The sequence below is a fragment of the Chlorocebus sabaeus genome, chromosome 14 (genome assembly GCF_047675955.1).
Source record: "Chlorocebus sabaeus isolate Y175 chromosome 14, mChlSab1.0.hap1, whole genome shotgun sequence".
In the NCBI taxonomy this organism is placed as follows: Eukaryota; Metazoa; Chordata; class Mammalia; order Primates; family Cercopithecidae; genus Chlorocebus; species Chlorocebus sabaeus.
The window spans coordinates 20,271,035-20,283,554 of record NC_132917.1 but is presented as its reverse complement, the minus strand read 5'-3'; the positions used below and the strand labels follow the sequence as shown (position 1 = coordinate 20,283,554).

Below are 12,520 nucleotides of genomic sequence, written 5' to 3'. Positions count from 1 at the left end.
GCTGAGCCTGGCTCTAGGCACTGAGGCAGAAGGCAGCTGGCTCCCCTGCCAGCCTCTCATCACAACCCAGGAAGGACCATAGGAATCATGAAAACAACAGCAAGGGTTTACGGGCTGGGAAACAGGAAGCAGGTCTTCTTTCCTTGAATCCTCCTAGTCCCATTCTATGAGAAACATCTATGATTTCAGTGCAAACTGTCTAGATTTCCACAATAAATGCACAGATATTATATTCAGCACTTTTCGGGGTTGTTTTTCTTTAATCAGCAAAAATCTTTTTTTTTTCCTCAAGCAAAAAAATCTTCCCCAGAGCTTTGACATGCATGGCATATAAAATCAGTAAGAGGGGAGGTTTCTCCACGTGGAGAATTCTGCTTGGCAGAGGTACTCTAATGTTCTGTGGAATCGCTGAGGTTTCTACAGCACAGTTTGATCACCTCTCATGGAAATCAACTTCCTTTTCTTAGAGCTGAGAACGCCAACGCGGAAGGTGAAGTCTTGCTGAAACTCCCAGCAAGTCGGTGGTAGAACAAGCAAGGCACAGGTCGTCTGGAGCTCCGTCCAGGGCTCTAAAACCAGTACAAGACCTTCCTTAGCCTGAAATGATAAATTTAGACAAAATCAGAGCTATGAGGACACTTTACTAGTCCGAGGTTGTCAGGGGACTGGTGTTGCCGTAGTTACCCTGGTCCAGGAAGTGACCTTTTGCCCCAAAGTCCTGGAACAGAGGCCTGCTTCCTGCTGGGCTCGGGGAGAGGGTCAATGAGGGGATGGCCAGGACTGTGTCCAAGGGCCTCATGCTGCTCGTGGCCTGTAAACTCCATGTTCTGAGGCCATGTCATAAACACGGAGGGGACCCTGGGGCCCTGGGGTGGCGGCCTGTGTCTTCCCTGGGCCTCCCTTTTAAGGGATGACTCCAACTCAGCCCTTTTATGTGGCCTCAGTGGGAGCCATGGCTGGATCCTAAACACATTCAAGTTGCCCAAATCACACCCACAGAGTCCAGGGAGCCATGGCACCTACTGGCTGCCTCGGGTCTGCAATGAGCGGTTCTGATGGGGCACCTATGAGGGTCCAGCCCAGGAAACGCAGAGGAGGAACACCACCAGGCCCTGAAGGAGCTGAGACTTGTGTGTGGGACAAACAGGGAAACGGGTGCTTCAGACACAGCAGAAGGAAGGCTGTGATGGGGAGGAGGACAGAGTACAGCACAGAAAGGGGAAGAAGAGACCACTGCCCATGTAGGTGGGTGGGGGGAAGAGGTCAAAGTAATCCTCTTAGTCCTTTCAGGCTGCTATAAAAACTGTCATAGAATGGGTGATTATAAACTACAGAAATGTGTAGCTGGCAGTTCTGGAGGCTGAGAAGTTCCAGGTCAAGGCATCAGTTGATTTGGTGCCTGGTGAGGGCCTGCTGTCTGGTTCACAGACGGCTATCTTCTCGCCATGTCCTCACATGGTGAAAGTGGCAAGGCAGCTCCCTGGAGCCTCTTTTATAAGGTCACTAATCCTATTCATGACAGCTTCACCCTCATGACCTAATCCCTGCTCTAAGGCCTCACCTCCTAATACCAGAGCCTTGGGGGTTTAGGTTTGAGCAGATGAATAGAATCTTGGAGGAACATAAATATTCAGATCGTAGCAATAAGCTTCCTGGAGGAGGCAGTATCTTAGTGGGGATCTTGAAGGAGTTTTGACAAAGCAGCTAGTATCAAAATACTAAAGGGCCAATGCGGGAGCAGGAGGTATCTGGTACACCCAGAGGTGGGATTGGAGCAGTGTCACGGAGAAGGAGGGGAGAGTTGTGAGAGCTTTAGAAGTTTGAGTCACATCCTGTGGGTCAGTGGTTTTCAAGCTACTGTGCCCTAAGGAGCCCTAGGTTTGGTGAAAAGGCCTCAGGGCAGGAGGTAAGCCCTGGACCACTCTGCTTTATATTCCAGGACTCCACACAGGATCACCTTTGAACTAAGGTCCCAGTGAGTAAGAAAGAACCTGGGAAACTGTCGTCAGCCATGCGGGAAGCTCTTGTTGGTTAGTCTAAGGCTCTGCCTCCTGGCTATGATCTTTTTTTGGCCACTTGGAGGTGTCAGTGGCCCCAAGAGGCCTCCTCCCCTGATGGGCCCTGACAGATGGGCGTGACCATCACCTCTGCCCACTTCCCTGCCCAGCAGGGGACTGTGGAGACAACTCCAGCCAGTGGCTTCCTTGGCTTTGAGGCTAGTTGTCTGTGGTCTCATTTGCATTTATGTCACAGAAGAGTCAGCAGGAACCAAATATAGACCTAGGGAAGAAACCAGCCATGTCGAGCAAGGGCTGCAGCACAGAGCAGGCTGCAATCCCTTTGTGGGGAGTCAGGCAGGCAGGCATGGGCTGTGGCCAGAATCATCGGTTGCTACAGGATGGGCAAGGTTCAGCCCAAACCCTCCCTCCTCCAGGAAGCCCTCCTGCTGCCTCAGGGAAATGTCTCCCCCTTTCTGTGCCTACGTGCCTCTGTTAGAGCAGGAGTCACTGTGAGGATGACGATAATACCGATAATAGCGTTCTGCTCCTGGTGAGTGACTGGTGAGGAGTTTTCTATGCATGACCTGGATCCCCAGGGCACCTTTGTGTGGATTAGAAAAGGATCCTCCTTCCTGTGGGTACACACAGCTCCGCCCCAGGGTAGACACAGCTCTGTCCCAGGGCCATGGCATTTCTGCAGGTTGCAGCCATCTGTCCAGCCTGAAAAGGAGACAGCTGCTGTGATCTCTGGCCACAGCTGGGAAACTGAGGCCCATGTCACATTAGGGCACCTTTTCCCAAGGCTGCTGAGGCTCTCACTCCCTGATCCAGCTGTGCTGGCTACAAGAATGTCTCCCTTGTTCAGGTAAGTGGCGTGCCAGGCTCTGTGTCTATCCCGAGAAGACGCTATGGTCTGAGTGTTTTTGTACCCCCTACAACGTATATGTTGAAATCCTCACCAGCAAGGTGAGAGTATGGGAGTGGGGTCTTTGGAACAGACTGGGGCATGGGGCAGAGCCCTGCTGATTGGGATTCACGCCCTTATAAAGGAGGCCTGAGGAAAACCCCCGGCACCTTCCATCACATGACGATGAAGCAAGACAGCCGCATCCAGGAAGCAGAGAGCCAGCCCTCCCAGACACGGGAGCTGCTGACACCTTGATCTGGGACTTTCAGCCTCCAGAACTGTGAGAAATACGTGTCTGCCATTTCTAAGCCACCCCATCCGTGGTATTTTGTTGTAGCAGCCTGAATGGATTGAGACAGGGGATCTCACTTCCAGCGAGTCTCAGAGGGCACTTGGCTAGGCCCAGCTAGAGGCTGGCCTTGTTGCTGCAAATCCTGAGCCAGAGGACAGCCTCCACCACCAAGCACTATGGCCAGCTGAGAGACAAAACACAGAGCAGGGCCCTCACCTAACTGCCCTGCGACTTCAACCCCAGCGTAGGGAAGGAACCATCTCTCCAATGGGTCATTGATGCCGTCCCAGCAGGAAGGGCATACCAGCTGCCTCAGATGCACCAAAGTAAACTCAAAAAGGATTTGTGATGCCATCAGCCACTCATTTCAGACTCATTCACCTCCTCCAGGATCTTCTCTCTATCATCAGGTGTCCATAGACTCACGTGGACGTATTGCCCAAAGCCCAGTCACAAAGCATCTAACCCAGCCTTAGCACACCTGGGCCCCCACTGTCCCCTACACCCATGGCAGATGTCACTAATGGCTCACCACACCTGTTTCCTGTTAAGCCTGGATTGAACCTCAGAATTCTTCTCAACCCAGTGCCACAGCCAGAGCCATCTGAGTTGGAATGTGTACGATGCAACCTATTGTAGCCATCCCCGAGGGGATCAATGCCCAGATTTGAGATGACAAAACTGGGGACCAGCAACAGGAGGGAAATGGTGCCAGTCACAGAGCCCATTGGCAGCAGAGACATGGCAAGAAGCCCGTGTCCCTCTTCTGAAATGGAGGCTGTGGAATCAGGGAAGTTTTGGGGAACTCCTCACAGTTAGTGTTGCAGGCCCTGGGGCAACTCTTGTACATTCCTTCAATGCCTGCCCTGGGGGCCCATATCCCAGGCTTGAGTGCATCAAAAGGACCCACTCTTCCATCCCCCCGGCGGCTCCAGGGACCAGCAGGGGCCGCAGGGCAGGCCTGACCTTCATACATAGTTCCCTGCACACACTTGGCTAAATATGACCAGGGTGAGAGCGGGCGCAGTGGGGAAGGATGTGGAAGGAAGGGTCAAGGGCCTCTGGTGACTCATGATGTGGGCTCAGGGAGTGTTTGGTGAGCCAACATGTCAGGATGGAAAAGAGGATCACCAGAGGCTGAAGTGTGGGGGCCTCGTGAGAATCGAAGTACACCAGGAGCTCAGAGGTGGGTCCAGCATGTTCTGGGGGTGTCTACAAAGGCTTCCGGCAGCTCAGAGTTCAGCCTGAGCAAACTCTTGCTCATTCATTCACTCATTCATTCAGCCAAGGCCGACTAGTGTCAAGCATTGTTCTAGTCGCTGGGACACAGCAGTGAACAAAACTGAAAAAACAAGCCTGCGGCCTAGGGGAGGGGAGACAATGAACGACATAAATGAGAAGGCTGGCGTGTGTGATGGTGATGAGTGCTAGGGAAGAGAGAAGGCAGGTGAGGAAGAGGGAGTGTTCTGGGAAGGCTGCAAGTTTAGACAACGTGGCCAGGGAGGGCCTAGCCGTACAAAACAATCGGCTAAACCTCACGACAGTGATAGAGGAAGCATGTGGACCTTGGGGGAAAGGCCAGCACCTGCCAAGGCCCCGAAGCAGGAACATGGTGTGCTAGGGAGACGGCGGGGGTCGGGGGGACAGGGCTGGAGGTCAGGGGTGGTGGGGTAGACAGCGGGAGGTCGGAGGTCAGGGATGAGGCCAGATCCTGAAGGGCCTCGAAGCACAGAGTAATGACTTGGGATTTTCCTTAGGGAGGTAGTATCGGGTTGAATTATTCCCCCCAAAAAAGCCATGTTCACATCCTAACCCCTGGAATGTGTGAATGTGACCTTATTTGGAAAAGGAATCTGCAGATGAAATTAAATTAAGGATCTCAAGATGAGATAATCCTGTGTTATCCAGGTGGGCCTTAAATCCAATCACAGGTGTTTCTGTAAGAGACACACAGCGGAGAAGAGAAGGCCAACTGAAGGCTGAGGCAGGGATAGGCGTGGTGCTGCCACCAGCAGGGGAACGCCAGGAGCGGGAAGAGGTGAAGAAGGACCCTCCTAGGGAGCGGGGTCCTGCTGACACCTCGACTTCAGACTTCTGGTCTCCAGGGCTGTGAGAGGAGACTTTTCAAGCCACCCAGTTTGTGGTCATTTGCTATGACTGCCCTGGGAAACTGATCCTGATGCAGAGCCCTTGGAAGCTCTTGATCAGAGGAGGGACACGCTGTCCTGGGCTTACTCCTGGCTGTGTAGGGAAGTCTGAGCCGGGCAGGGACAGAGCGGCCAGGGAGTCACTGCGGTGATGCAGGTGAGTGACGGCTAGAAGAGCGATGGATGGAGGAGGTCAGAAGAGAGGGACAAGTCCGAAAGGGGAAGTAGGAATGGGTGGGGTGGGTCAGGGGAGGTAGATGGCCAGACGGGGAATCCCTTGAGGAAACCCAGGGGTTGTGATGGATTTTGTGATGCAACCTCTGCCTCCCAGGTTCAAGCGATTCTAGTGCCTCAGCCTCCCAAAAAGCTGGGATTACAGACATGCGTCGCCACACCTGGCTAACTTTTGTAGCCCTCTGGGGGCTGCGGATCTGGGCACGTATGCGAGAGGGGTGCTTGGGAGAACAGTGTGATCAAGGGAGGTGTCCTCCTGGAAACCTTCACCCCAGCCTAGAGGCACAGGATAGGAACCAACTTCCTCCAGGGCCAGCTTTCTGGCCTCAATGCTGGGGCTGCTCTGTCCTTGGACCATCCATGGGATGTGATGTTGAACCGTCCCCCTAGGACCGCTAGCTGCTGTCAGATTTTACAGTCTCCCCTATGCAGCCACCTGGGGTGTTCGCTGCTCAGAAACTCTCAGAAGGATCACACAGGGCCAGGTGCAGTGACTCAGGCCTGTAATCCCAGCACTTTGGGAGGCAGAGGTGGGCAGATTGCTTGAGGCCAGGAATTCAAGTCTGGCCTGACCAACGTGATGAAACCACGTCTCTACTAAAAATACAAAAATTAACTGGGCATGGTGGCACATGTCTACATTTTTGGGAGGCTGAGGCATGAGAATCACTTGAACACAGGAGGCAGAGGTTGCAGTGAGCCGAGATCGCGGCACTGTGCTCCAGCCTGGGTGACAGAGCAAGACCCTGTCTCAAAACAAACACACACAGTGGTCATCCAGAGCTCCAAACGCGCAAAGTGTCAGCAACATGTGTGGCCGGCCAGAATGCTGACAATCAACACCTGGCCCTGGTACCACGGGCAACTTCCAAGTCTCGGGGCTCCCAGAATCCGAGTGCTTGTGGCTCTCTGGGGCTGGTGGCCACACCCATATTTGAGGCTTTTTGTGGTCTGGTGGTGCACAGCTTCAGGCAAGACTCAATCCCGTTTCCATGAAGCAGGAGAGAGGCCTTGGAGTGTGCAGGGAGTGAGTGCCACGGGATAGCTGTTCTTGCCTGGGAAGATGACAAAAGGGCTCTTTCCTTGGCAGCTCCCATGGAGGAGAGGGCTGGCGGCACCCCAGGAACACAGGCACAGATGGAGGCGTCCCTCTCCAGTGGCTGGGGTGGGCTCTGATTCCGCCTCCTGCATTTGGAGCAGCTGTAAGCTATCAGGGCCTGGCTGGCTGAATCCAGGCCTCCCAACGTGACCAGCCTGCCTGGCTATCCTGGCCTGAGGCTGGCATTCCTCCCATGGGCTCTGCGACACTCATCATCAGGGCTCCTGTAGCAGCATGGGGACCTGGGCAGCCTGATGGACAAACGCTGGGCCGGGAAGTAGGGAGATGCGGTTTCCTGGATTCCCTTCCCTTTATTGAGTAGGAATCTTTGCACCTAAACAAGTCTGTATAGAGTCCAGATTGTGCTCTTTGTCCTTGGTCCAGGAGGTCCATCTCTTTGAGCATCAGTTTAATGCCAAGGAGAGACAATAAATTGCACTTTCCAGGGTCCCAATAAGGATTGCCAAAGTTGGTGTCCTTGGGTGTCTAGCCTAGCTCAGGTGCCCAGGTGTTTGATAAGTTCTCACTGGATCCACACCAGCTTGACTCTGGATTTGTGGAAATTCACAGGGGCCCAGCTGTCCAGCCTGGCCCAGCCACATGTCCAGTTCTGCCTATGAGAGAACCTGTCAGATGGGCCAGGCCAGGCCATGAGGAAGAGGTGGAGTATGGGGGTGTGACCTGATGAAGTTGACAGAGCAACAACTGGAACAAGAGATCACCAAGGGGAGTGAGGCCGGGTGGCTGCTCCAGGATGAGGGGGTGAGGCAGGGCCCACAGGCATCAGGTCCCATTGTCCTTCTACAGAGAAGGACAGCCCTGAGAAGCTATGACAGTCTGTGATAGAAGGTGGCTCCAGCCTCAGCAAAGAGCAAACAGAGGATGCCCCTCACACACCACTGGTCTCTCCTGAGACCCTGGAAGTTTGGGTACAGGTGGAGCTCACAGCTGACTCAGAAGTGAGGAAGATATGGGGAATGAGGATTAGTCTCAAGTCTGGGGCCACAACTGCACCAAAGTACACACACAGAGCCCGGGGGTGCAAACCACTCAGACAGGAAAACCAGGGCCAAATGCCTCCAGCCTCTACCTCAGCAGCCCCATCTGCCTGCCTGGAGGGCGGGGTGACTCCAGCACGGGCAGCCTAAGAGCTGCTGAGACCTGGGTGGTCTCTGACGTGCTATCCTCCTTCATTCATTCATCTCCAGATGTTAATTGAGCATTAACTCTTCACCAGACTCCTGGACACAGCAATGAACTAAGAGCTGCTGGGACCCATTGGTCCAGGGGGAGCTACTGGGGAATCCAGGACCCCCAGGAGTCTCAGTCATCTCTCTCTTCATGTGAGGCAGGAAACCCTCAACTGCTCCCACCCCAATTCCCCCAAAATCCCGCCCTCCACCACCCCCAGCTGTGAGAAGTCCCCCTCCCCCAGCTGTGAGGAGTCCCCCTCCCCCGGCTGTGAGGAGTCCCCCTCCCCCGGCTGTGAGGAGTCTGGGTCCCACGGCTGCAAGTCCTCCAGTTCTGGAAGCAGCCCTGTTCAGGAAGGGCATGGTCTGGTCCATGCCTCACTACCTTAGGATTTGAGCCGCTTAGAATTCTCTATCCTCTGAATCTCAGGGTTGGGCATGCTTATCACCCTAGAACTTGGTGTTTTCAGATCTGCAAGAGACCTTAGAGCTAACACAGGCCATCCTCACCCTTGGAAGTTGTCCAGCCTCAGCGACTAGCTGCCGCTTATGGGGATCTCATTCCTCTGTCAATTTCAGAGTCAACCGATGCCAGGTCTGATCTCTTCACCAGCAGCCTGTAGCAGTGCCTACCCAGCATGCAGGGGAGCAGAGCTCATTGACAGGGAACATGTGAGGAGCCCCAGGAAAGCTCGGCCTCTAGGTCATGTTCCATAGAGGTTTAGTGCCAAGAGTGCGGGAGGTTGGAGGTCTTGCCCATGTCAGAGCCCCCTAACAGCACAGTTTCAAAGAGACATTGGCACCCTGCAGGGTGCTCAGATGAGGATGTGTTGGACGGTGAAGGCCCTGGTAGTGACCATGAGGAGTGGCTGAACTTGGGATGGGCTGTTCTGAGAAGTGAAGGCTCAGACTGGGGATGTACTCATTGCTGACAAATCTATGTACCCATCCATGCAAAGCAGGGCTAGTGGTCCATTCTGTGGCCCCCAGGGCAAGGCTAAGGCTGAAGAAGGAGCAGAAAGGAGAGAGAGTTTGATGCCTGGATGGAAGAGATGGAGAGACAGGTGCTGGTTTAGTGGTGACTTTGGGCCTAGCCCTGCCGCCTCAGTGGTCAGCATCTGGTCCCCTCTGGAGATCATGAGACAAGCATGAACACCCTGGACTTCCTCCACCTGGCAGCCTTCCCCCTGGGGAAGTCAGGCTCTCAGAATGCTGAGCCTGCCTCAGCCTGGGACCTTGGGGACAGGCCTCTGTGAGGTTAGGGGGACCTCAAGCAAGCCCTCTGAGTAGAGATGTCCTGTGCCTTCGCCACACATGGCTTTAGAGAGCTTGCTTTTTGAGATGATACTGACAGGCCAGAGAGGAGGGCAGAGGGGCTGCAAGCTGCCACATGGGCTGACGTGAGCTCCAAGGAGGGAGCTGGAAACCTGGGGCCTTGTGAGCTGCCAGCAGAAAAATCAGCTTGGAAGGCCAGGTGTGGTGGCTCACCCGTGTAATCCCAAAAAAAATCGGCTTTGGGAGGCCGAGGCAGGACTTCAGGTCAGGAATTCGAGACCAGCCTGGCCAACGTGGTGAAACCCCATCTCTACTAAAAATACAAAAAAAAATAGCCGGACGTGGTGGCAGGCGCCTGTAATCCAGCTACTGCAAAGGCTGAGGCAGGAGAATTGCTTGAACCCAGGAGGCGAAGGTTGCAGTAAGCTGACATGGTGCCACTGCAATCCAGCCTAAACGACAGAGCAAGACTCCATATTAAAAAAAAAAAAATCGGCTTGGAATAATTCAGAAGACGCTGTTTCTTGGTATGAGATAAAAGCATGTATATTATTTCAAAAGTAGCCCTTATTGTTTGTTCCAATTATAGAAGTAATATTGCTTGATATAGACAATTAAGAAAATATAGAAAAGCATAGACAATTAACATCACTTTTAAGCCTGTCGCCTATTGTAAACTATATTTTGGTCCTTTTTTTTTTTTTTAACATCTTGGAGAGACAGGTCCACTTCCCTTGGTGACCAGCTTGGGGTGCCCTAGTGTTCACAGGCTGGTCCCCGAAGATTGAATGAGAGTGCCTCCTATCCCCACCCCAAGGTGTCCCATGTCCTGCGTAGAGGAGACTGTGGAACGGCCAGATGGTTGGTGGAAGAGTCCTGGACGTTCAGGCAGGGAGAAGCTTTCCTTCCCAGAACAGAGCTGCCCACGCATGACATCCCCTCTGCCAAGGCACTAGGCTCGGTGGTCAGGCTCCCAAGAGCTCCTGGCCACTTGGACTGCACCCCTCACAGTTGTCTGATTCTTTTTTTTCTCTTTTTTTTTTTGAGACAGAGTCTTGCTCTGTTGCCCAGGCTGGAGTGCAGTGGCGTGATCTTGTCTCACTGCAAGCTTCGGCTCCTGGGTTCAAGCTCCGCCTCCCGGGTTCACGCCATTCTCCTGCCTCAGCCTCCCAAGTGCACAGTGGTCTGATTCTTAATCCATGGTCTCTGATACTTTCTGGGCTACTGACCTACCATGGGACCATGGCCACTGTCATTGGTGAACCCAAACATCCTGCTCTCCTGCCCTCTCCCCATCAACCTTTCGCCAGGCTCCTCCCAGGTTCCCAGCCTCACCTCTACCCTCTGAAACATTAAATGGGCTCGTGGTATCCCTACCATCCTCAGGAGAGCAGGGGATGGTGTCAGGGTCTTGCTCTCCCTGCCACAAATGGGTGTGGTTGATGGCCATTATGTTTCTATGTGGCCATGTCATTTATTCATCTACACATGCTTTCTAAGACTGGGCTCGTACTCTTTGCAGCCTCCTTTTTTTTTTTTTTCTTTTTCTTTTTGAGACAGAGTCTTGCTCTGTTGCCCAGGTTGGAGTGCAGTGGGAGATCTCCGCTCACTGCAAGCTCCACCTCCCGGGTTCACACCATTCTCCTGCCTCAGCCTCTCGAGTAGCTGGGACTACAGGCGCCCGCCACCACACCCAGCTAATTTTTTGTATTTTTAGTAGAGACAGGGTTTCACCGTGTTAGCCAGGATGGTCTCGATCTCCTGACCTCATGATCCGCCTGCCACAGCCTCCCAAAGTGCTGGGATTACAGGCATGAGCCACCACGCCCAGCCACGGACTACTTTTTTCACTTTCGTTTCTTTTCCTTTGCATAAACACTCTTCGAAAAGACCATTTTAAATGACTGTGTCCTATGATCATACAGACATATCATAATGCATTTATTCACCTATTGTAGAATATCTGGGCTTCCATGTTTTACTATTCAATACCCCCTTTATCAATCATCTTTGTACATAATTTTTTGGTCTGAATTTCTCAATGTTTCCTCAGAGAAAATTTCAAGACATTTACATTTTGTAGTAAAATAGCCTTGATATGTGTTGCCAAAATGTTTCCAAAAGGGTTGCCTCTGACTTATATGCCAACCTCAGCCCAGGTTTGAGAGGGCTGGTGTTATGGTCTACACCAGCTTATGGTAACACCAACAAAGCTAGTCTCATTATCTGAAAGGGAAATAATGGTATTTCAAAATCATAATTTATATGATTATTAATGAAATGCAAATGTTCATACTTATTAAGCCATTTAAACCTTTCTTGGTTGATTATCTGTTTTCTTTGCCTATTTTCCTAACAAGGTTTTGATGGATTTATTTAAAAATCATTTGATGAGCTCCCTGTATGTTGTCATTTTGATATCTGTTGCATATACGTGTTGCTTAATTTTTGCTTTTGGAGGCTTCGAATGTACCAAAGCTTTATATTATTATATTGTCAAAGCTATTAGCTTTTCTTTTTGTGACATTGTTTAGTAGAAAGTTCTTCCTGGGAAATGGCTGTTTAAATGGGTCAAGAGGTTGCCTTTTCCTCTTTTGGGGCTCTCTATTTTTGGTAAATTCTAAACAAACATCCTTTTCCCGAATACCATTTTCCCGGGAACATCTGGAATGCGCTTGCTTTTATTTCTTCCTCCCCAGAGGCCGGTGTGTTGGAGTGGGAAGAGGCTGTCACACTGAGATGGTCTCTGGGCGGAGAAACTGGACGGGGAAGGCCTGAGCTTCAGAAACAGCCCCTTCCCCAGCTTCAAGGTGGCCGTGCTCTGTTCTGAAAGATGTCTGATCTTTCCCGCCAAAGAAATAAAAACATTGTCCAAAAGCCTCTTAAATGTGATGTGTGTGGATTGCGAAGACATTTTGAGAACTGGCCTCAGACCCCCTCAAAGGGCAGGACGGTCCAGGCTCCTTGGAGGAGGAAATACCTTGAGGGCCTGTGAGTCCACACACGTAAACACAAGATGTGTTTACATCTTGCCGTGAGGACACTGGAAGCTCAGAGCCTGTGACGGGCCTTGGCAGTGTAGCCACTGTGTATGGCACTGCAGAGTGTTTGCTAGGCTCAAAGCCAGGATCTGTGAGTTCTAGCCCCAGCCCTGCCTCCTCCCAGCTGTGTGACTTCTAGGGGTCTCCTTTCCATGAAACGAGGAGCAACACGCACCATACAGGGTTGTGTCAGGGTCAGACGACATGTGCCATGTCTGGCACACAGTAGGTGCCGCGCCTGACACACAGTAGGCACGATGGTGTGTATTCATCCCATGACGGGGCTGCTGCTGCAAGCGAACAGTATTGTGTACTCTGTCACTTGGGAAAGGAAG

The 12,520-nt window shown here is 52.3% G+C and overlaps 1 long non-coding RNA gene across 1 annotated transcript; it reads left to right on the top strand.

Moving 5' to 3' along the window:
- Positions 1-4,277: 4,277 nt before the first annotated feature.
- LOC119627194 (uncharacterized) lies at positions 4,278-12,031 on the top strand. Its single transcript, XR_005243255.2, has 2 exons — positions 4,278-4,385; positions 11,844-12,031. It is a non-coding gene; the product is annotated as an uncharacterized lncRNA (long non-coding RNA).
- The last annotated feature ends 489 nt before the right edge of the window (positions 12,032-12,520 follow it).